Below are 7,957 nucleotides of genomic sequence, written 5' to 3' on the forward strand. Positions count from 1 at the left end.
GGCTCGGTTCCTAAGACCATCGGAAATATGTGTTTTCCAACGGTCTTAGGCGACCCCTGGGAAAGGTTGTTCAACCCCCAGAGGTTGTGACCGCTGGTCTAGAAGAAGGTCCTTGAGGAAGCTGGTTTCCTTTTCTGGCCACTCTGGCGAGTGACTCAGGGTGGAAGGCACAGGAGGAGGGTCCCGGCGTCCCTCCTCACTCCATCCCCTCCAAGCTGTGTGGCCCCAGACGCCGTACTCAGCCTCTCTGGGACCCCATCCAACCATGGGAGCGTGTTTCAGACGTGTCGGGGTGGTGACTGGCATAGTGAGGGGCCTAGGAGAGCGAAAGGGGCCCTAGTGACTCAACTGCCATCACTGGGCTATGCGTCGAAATGTACCCCCTGGCACCTAACCACAGCCGCGGGTGACAAGGGGAAAGGTTGCTTACCTCTCCTTGTCTGTGACCACTGCATCAGCGTGGAAACTTCCAGAATGGGGGGAAGCGTTCCGTCTACCACAATTTCTTGATTTATCCTTTTTCTAGAGTTCCTGTGGACACCCATGAGTTGTGGACAGGTCGCCGGGTGGCACAACTCCCAATGTCAAGGTTGTCGGTTCAAGCCCACCTAGTGGCACCACAGAAGAAAGACTGGATGATCTGCTCCTTAAAAATTACAGCCTCGAAAGCCCCATGAGTGCCGTGGACGTGGGCCGTGGATGAGGGCCGTTTGACCCTCATGTGGAGTCACTGTCAGTGGAAATTGGACTTCTCCTTGACAGCACCTAGCAATAGCCGTCACAGAGGGGGGAAGGAGCTTGAAGCTTTTCTCACCTCCTGTCTGCCTCCCTGGGAGAAAGACGGGGCTTTCTACTCCCTTCGAGAGTTAGTCTTGGTAGCCCACGGGGCAGTTCTACCCTGTCCTATAGGGTCGCTGTGGGTTGGATTCCACAGGGTGGCAGCGAGCTTGGTTTCATCGGCCTTCCTCCAGAGGACCACTCCAAGGCCCAGCCTGGTGAGCCCAACCTTCACACCCCAGACAGAGGCTCACGGGATAAAGAACAGCAAGCAGCAGGGACTGTGCTCCTTAAAGAACCATCTCGAGGAGACCGATCGTCAGCAATGACCGCACAACAAAGGCAAGAGGGGCTGGGGCAGCAAACCAGGCCCGAGGAAGGGAAACCCCAGCCCAGAGGCTGCGAGAGCAGGCATGCGTGCACGCTCGGGAATGGAACCATGTCCCGAACAACTAGTGTAGAAATTGTTCAAGGAACTCAGACTGCTCTGTGAAGCTTCGCTGAAAACACTCTTTAAAGGGGGTGGGGAGGGGGGAGTCGCAGAGCTTGGTGCCCCTCCCTCTTCACCTCTCCTACCCTCTCCTCGTTTGCTCAGGGATTTACCCAGAATTCCCGGAGGGCCTACTATGTTTCGTGAACTACTCTAGGAGGTGGGCCCACCTTAATGACCAAGACAGCCTTTCTGCCCTACGGAGTCTCTGTTCTAGGCGAGGATAGACCACACGCAGCTAGCCAAATAAACGCGAACTAAATGCTCAAGGAAAGTACTGTGGGGAGAAGAGCGAAAGTAGAGGGCAAATCCGAGCTCCCTGCCATGCAGCCATTCCGACACAGGGCTTCCAAGGCCACCAGTCTTGTGGAAGCCGATAGCCTCAATCTTCTCCCAAGCCAAGGAGTACCCTGAGGGTTTGAACTGCCGACCTTGACTTTCAACACTTAGCCCACAGCACGACCAGGGCTTCTTAAGATAAGGAGAGGGACTGCCAAACACAAGGTCAGCAGTTCAAACCTGCCAGTTGCTCCGAGGGAGAAAGACATGACTTTCTACTCCCATAAAGAGATATAGTAAAAAAAAAATTTTTTTTAAGAGTTATAGTCTCAGAAACCCACAGGGGCAGTTCTACTGTGTCCTACAAGGTTGCTCTGAGTCAGAATTGACTCAAAGGCAATGAGTGACATTAAGGGAGAGGGCTCGCTCTAATCTGGGAGGACCAAAGTGGTAATAATGATGAGAACCCAGAAGACGCAGGGGATTGTCTGGGAAAGAGCATTCCCAGGGGGAAGGACAGATGTCAGACGTCTGAGTCAGCAATGTGTGGGCATGTCTGGGAACAGCAAGGGGGCAGTGATCAGAGCAGCATATAAAGAGGAGCGTGTGAGAAATGAAGGGTCCAGGGACCAGGACAACAAGGCTTAGGGACCACCGGAAGGGTTTTAATGTCTGACTTCATTCCAGTGTCATGGGAGCCACCTGCAGCTTGAGAGCAGGAGAGCATTGGGATCCCAGCCCCAGGTTCCCAGGGCACTTGGCCAAACTACATGATCTTTCTTCATCTAGAGCAGTGGTTCTCAACCTTCCTCATGCTGCGACCTTTAATACAGTTCCTCGTGGTGGTGACCCCCAACCATAAAGTTATTTTCTTTCTTTCTTTTTTTTTTTTTTTTTTTGAGCACTGGGTTGAAGTCTGGTCCCTCTTTCCCTGTGGAGATATCAATAATACCCTCCCCTTGGGTGGGTTAGTGCCCTGTGCCCCCGCTACCCATTTCTTATTTATTTATTTTTCCTTTCCCCACCTCCTTTTTAGTTGGCTACCATATGTATCCCTGTATTTGGTCTGGTTCATGCCATACTACCTGGTCCTCACCCCAGGAATGTTTGTATATAGTAGCTTTTTCCCTATGCCCCTTTTGCATTTTTTTTAAAAGCTTACCTCAGCGGACTCATGTTGTACTTGTCTTTTGGGGCTTGGCTTACTTCACTTAGCACGGATTTCCTCCAGTTCTTCCCATGAAGCGATGTGCTTCATACGTTCATCACTGCTTTCTAGTGATGCGTAGTACACCATTGTATGTATGTACCACAGCTTTTTAATCCACTCGTTGCTACTTCACAACTGTAATTTTGCTACTGTTATGAATCGGAAGACCCCTGTGAAAGGGTCGTTCGGCCCCCAAAGGCTGAGAACCGCTGGTCTAGATAGCCGTCTCCCCCGAGAGACTGGGAGCTCCTTTGCTGGCAGGGTATTCCCACGGCTTGACTCTTTCTAGGCTGGCACGTAATAGGTGTGCAGCAAGTCTTTGTTGTCAGGATAAACTCATGATACAGCCTGATTTCTGAAGTGCCGCGCACTGTGCTAGGTAAACCCTTGCTGGGCACGAGCTTCTGCAGTCCTCATAATAACGCCATGCTGCCAGTATGTTGATGAGCCTCCATTAGAGTAAGAGACGTAAGACACCTAATTGCCTATTGGCTTGCAAAGTCTAGGCACAGATCCGGCCTGACACCAAAGCCCCACTCCCAACCCCTCAAGGATGCAGAGTGGTGTAACCAGAATCTCTTGGCTGGCTCAAGTGCTGCGTAGTCTCTGCGGTCACTAAACCCCACCCCTCCCCAGCCCCGGGCATCAGTGCCCTTGCAGACACTGCTCCGTGATGTGGCCCAGCTCAGTGCTTTCCCTAGGGCCTGACTCTGGATTGGGGCGCCCACCAAACACTACATCCAGCCAAGTCACAGAGGGAAACTACTCCTCTCTCAGGCCTCTCTCTATCCTGCTAACCACTCCAGGAGGCTCAGTGCTGCTCTTCCTTAGCACCTTTTTACAAACATTGCTAATCTGCCTTGAAGGGAGGGTCTTGTCAGAAATTCCTTGGTGGTCCTTGGCATTCCTAGGTGTTTCTCTTTCCTGTTTGTGCCTCTGGGTCTATGCTGGGTTTGGGGTTTATATATATAAACAAGAAGGGACCAAACTATCAAAGTGAATGCTATGTGAATTATATGCCCATAAAATTATTCAAATAAATAAACAAGAAGGGGTTCTGTGTAGGAGCCCTTCTTGTTTATTTATTTGAATAATACACCAGTATGACCTCTGTGACAGATTGAATTACATCCCTCAAAATTATGTGTGGAGAGAGATCCCAGAGGACCTGGGGAGAGTGTGTGCAAGTGGCCTGGCCGCCGAGACCAGATGCGTCACCGATGTGGCACACTCTAGGCCACCTTCTCCTGATCTGGCCGATGGGACTGTGGGTCAGTTACAAGTAGACTGGCTTCCTGGCCCATGGAGGCAAAGGCCAAGAGACCACGTGTCTGAGAGACTGAGAGCCAGAGATGTGGTGACCATGAGGCTGAGAGGCTGAGAAGTAAAGAGAGACTTGGTGGCCCGGTGAAGACATCAATGGCTGTATTCCTGTGGTAGTTACATCATCTGTTGTCAATCTGAGAGGGACTTAACAGTGAAGGGGTGGAGTTTAGCCTATCAATAAGGTCACAGTTTAATTGGAGGGCAAAGAGATAGCTAGCTCACTAGAGGTGGGACACAGGCTCTGAGGAGAAGCCACATGAAGCTACCCTGTAGCAGTCAGAGTTTCGGAGCTGAAGGAACCACGTGGAGACTCCTGCCAGCGCTGAGATGCTTACAACGCCACTGGATCCACAAGACTTCCAACCCACTGGCCTGTGATCTTCCTGCATTCGATGTCATTGCATGTATTTCGTGAGTCTGAAGAGGACTCTATAGATTGTTATCGGACATATGGGTTAACATCGGACTTATAGACTTGATCTGGACAGGGCTGGGATATTTTCTCAATGTGCAATTTATATAATGCCTCTTTTATAAGCATATCAGTGTCTATGGATTTGTTTCTCTAGTGTACCCAGACTAACACAGTTCCTAATGTTTGCTGAACCTGACTTGTGGTAACCTATTAACTTCTATACTAACCCCCCTTCATTATGATAGTGTGTGTGTGTGTGTGTGTGTGTGTGTGTTGTAAATCCTAACTCCTATCCCTGTGGTTATAATTCCATTGGAGAATGGGATTTTCTTTGTTATATTAACGAAGCAGTTTTAGGTTAAACTGTGTTGCAAGCCGATCTCTTCTGAGATATAAGCAAATTCAGCAAGCACAGGACCAGACAGTGTTTTGTTCTCCAATGAGCAGTTGCAACACATTTTACACTAGTCTTTCTTCGTGAACAGAGTCGCAGGCCCATGATCACCATGGAAGTCCAAATAAATCGAATGCCATCGAGCCAATTCTGACTCACAGCAGCCCTTGTGGAGGTCCTGAGGCTATAGATCTTGACAGGAACAGAAAGCCTCATCTTTCTCCTTCTGAGTGGCTGGTAGGTTCCAACTACTGACCTCATGATTACTAACCCAACATGTAACCCACTCTGTCTTCAAATAAAAGTTGGGGAAAGACCAGGGCTTTCCCCTCGAGCTGAGAGAAAGTGCACTGAATTCAGCCATCTAGCCTCCTAAGAGTGGTGGTGATATAATGGATTATGCAATGAGCTACTAACCACAAGGTTGGCAGTTCAAAACCACTAGCCTCTCTTTGAGTGAAAGATGAGGCGTTCTATTCCTATAAAGATTTATAATCTTGAAAACCCACAGGGGACAGTCCTACCTTGTCCAAGAGGGTTGCTATGAGTTAGAATCAACTCAATGGCAGTGAGAGCCTCCTAAACTGTACAATTCTGTTCATTAGAGCCACACACGTGCAGTATTTCTGTTACTCTGTTGCCATTAGGCGACTTTGAGTCCATTCTGACTTGTACCGGCCCCACACACAGCAGAGCAGAACCCTGGGCGGTCCTGTGCCATCTTCAATTGTCACGCTTCAGGCTCTGGTTGCAGGCCTGTGTGGATCTGTCTCAGTGATGGTCTTCCTCTGTTCCACTGGTCCTCCGCTTGACTAACCAGGATGTGCTTTTCCAGGGGCTCATCTGCAGGGGGTGACACGTCCAAAGTACATGAGATGAAGTCTTGCCGTCCTTGCTTCGAGGGGACATCCTGACTGTACTTCTCCTGAGACCGAGTTGTTCTGGCAGTCCGCGGGACCTTTAATGTTCTTCATCAGCCCCATCACTCAAGTGCATCTATTCTTCTTTCCTTATTCACTGTCCAACGTTTCACAGGCAGAATAGAAAGTAATATAAAGTACCATGGCTTGAGTCAGGCATACCCTAGTATTCAAAGTAACATCTTTATTCTTCAATGGTTTTTAAAAGAGGTCTTGTACAGCAGATTTGTGCAATGCAATATACCCCTTGATTTCTTGATGGCTGCTTCCATGAGCATTGCTTGTGGATTCAAGGAAAATTAAATCCTTATATATATATATTTATACAGAGAGAAGGAACAGCTCATTAGTCCACACAGCAGTACAGAGGGATCAGTTCAACTCATTTTGTGGAACAGTTAATAGACTGGAAATCCTTCAACTCGTGGGCTGCTAGGTTCAAGATCAAGGAAGCAGACAGCTGAGTCCTCCCTCGGGCAAGACAAGCAGCAAGCAGCAGGGTGGGAACCCAAGAGTCAGTAGCTCAGGAGCTTAGCGAAGCAGACCCAGATGGGACATGCAACATAAGCAATGCAAGGCAACAGGATCCATCAGCCTCAAGCTCAAGCGATGTACGCACCAGCAGCGTGGTGAAGCAGGTTTCAAAGGAGCCTCAACTCCAGCAACATGATCCATGGGTTGGCCTGGCCCACAGGTAGTGTAGCTCACCGGTTGAGGTAGAGAACTTGCTACAGCAGCTGCAGAGAGCAAGAGACAGTGGGGGGGCCTTGCAGAGCAATTTATCTCTTTGGCCTCCAATCAAACTGTGACCTGATTAATCCCACATGTTCCTATTGGTCAGTTTGGCACAATAAACCTAACTATCGCACTGGGTTTATCATGATGTTGTCTACTGGGCCAATTATGGGGATTTTTACTTTCTTTGTGTTGAGTTGTAATCTGTCCTGAAGGCTGTAGTCTTCAATCTTCTTCAATGAGTGCTTCCAGTTCTCCTCGCTTTCAGCAAGCAAGGTGTGTCATCTGCATATCACTGGCAGATTGTTAGGATGCCTCCCTCCACTCCTGATGCCATGTTCTTCTTCACATAGTCCAGCTTCTCACATTATTTGCTCAGCATACAGGTTGAATAAGAGTGATGAAAAAAATACAGCCCTGACACACACCTCTCCTGATTTTAACCTTGTAGCACTCCCTTGTTCTATTCACACAACTGCCTCTTGATCTATGTACAGACAGGTTCCACATAAGCATGATTAAGTGTTCTAGAATTCACGTTCTTCTCAGTGTTATCTGTAGTTTGTTGTGACCCACATTGTTAACTATCTTTGCATGGTCAATGAAAAACAAGTAAATATCTTTCTGGTATTCTCGCCTTCAAGATCCCGCTGATATCAGCAGTGATATTCCTCATGCCACAGCCTCTTTTAAATCTGGCTTAATTTCAATGTGCCCCTGAATGATCTTCAGCAAACTTTTACTTGCATGTGCTATTAAAGACATTGTTTGATCATTTCCACATTCTATTGAGTAACTTTTCTTTGGAAAGGGCACAAATTTGGACAGGCAACTGTTCTCCAAATTTCTTGGAAACATTAGTGAGTGGTTCTGGTGGTTAATCAGCTTGTTGAAACGTTTCATTCAGTATTCTGTCAATTCCTGGACCCTTATTTTTCGCTAATGCCTTCAGTACAGCTTGGTCTTCTGTCTTCAATACCGTTAATTCTTGATCATAAACTACCTCTTGAAATGATTGATGGTCAATTAATCCTTTTTGTACAGTGACTCCATGTATTCCTCCTATCTTCTTTGACTGCTTCCTGCATCGTTCAATATTTTGACCATGGAATCCTTGCGACTTAGATAAGAAAAAATCATGCTCAGCATATCTCAGGCTGAATGAATAGAAGGGAAAATTCACCCTTCCAGTGGAAATACTGAAGGATTCCATGGGCACGGTTTCTGTTACATCAGCACACTGGCTCATTAACATAACAAAAGAAAAGTCTTTCTTTCCCAGCAGGGTCAGAAGTTAGGATTTCAATACATGTCTTGGGAGACACAATTGAATCTATAGCACTGACAAGTGAATCTATAGCACTGACAATTGAATCTATAGCACTGACAAGTGAATCTATAGCACTGACAA

This window comes from Echinops telfairi, unplaced genomic scaffold (genome assembly GCF_000313985.2).
Source record: "Echinops telfairi isolate 266 unplaced genomic scaffold, ASM31398v2 ScPeMD7_70;HRSCAF=299, whole genome shotgun sequence".
Taxonomy (NCBI): Eukaryota; Metazoa; Chordata; class Mammalia; order Afrosoricida; family Tenrecidae; genus Echinops; species Echinops telfairi.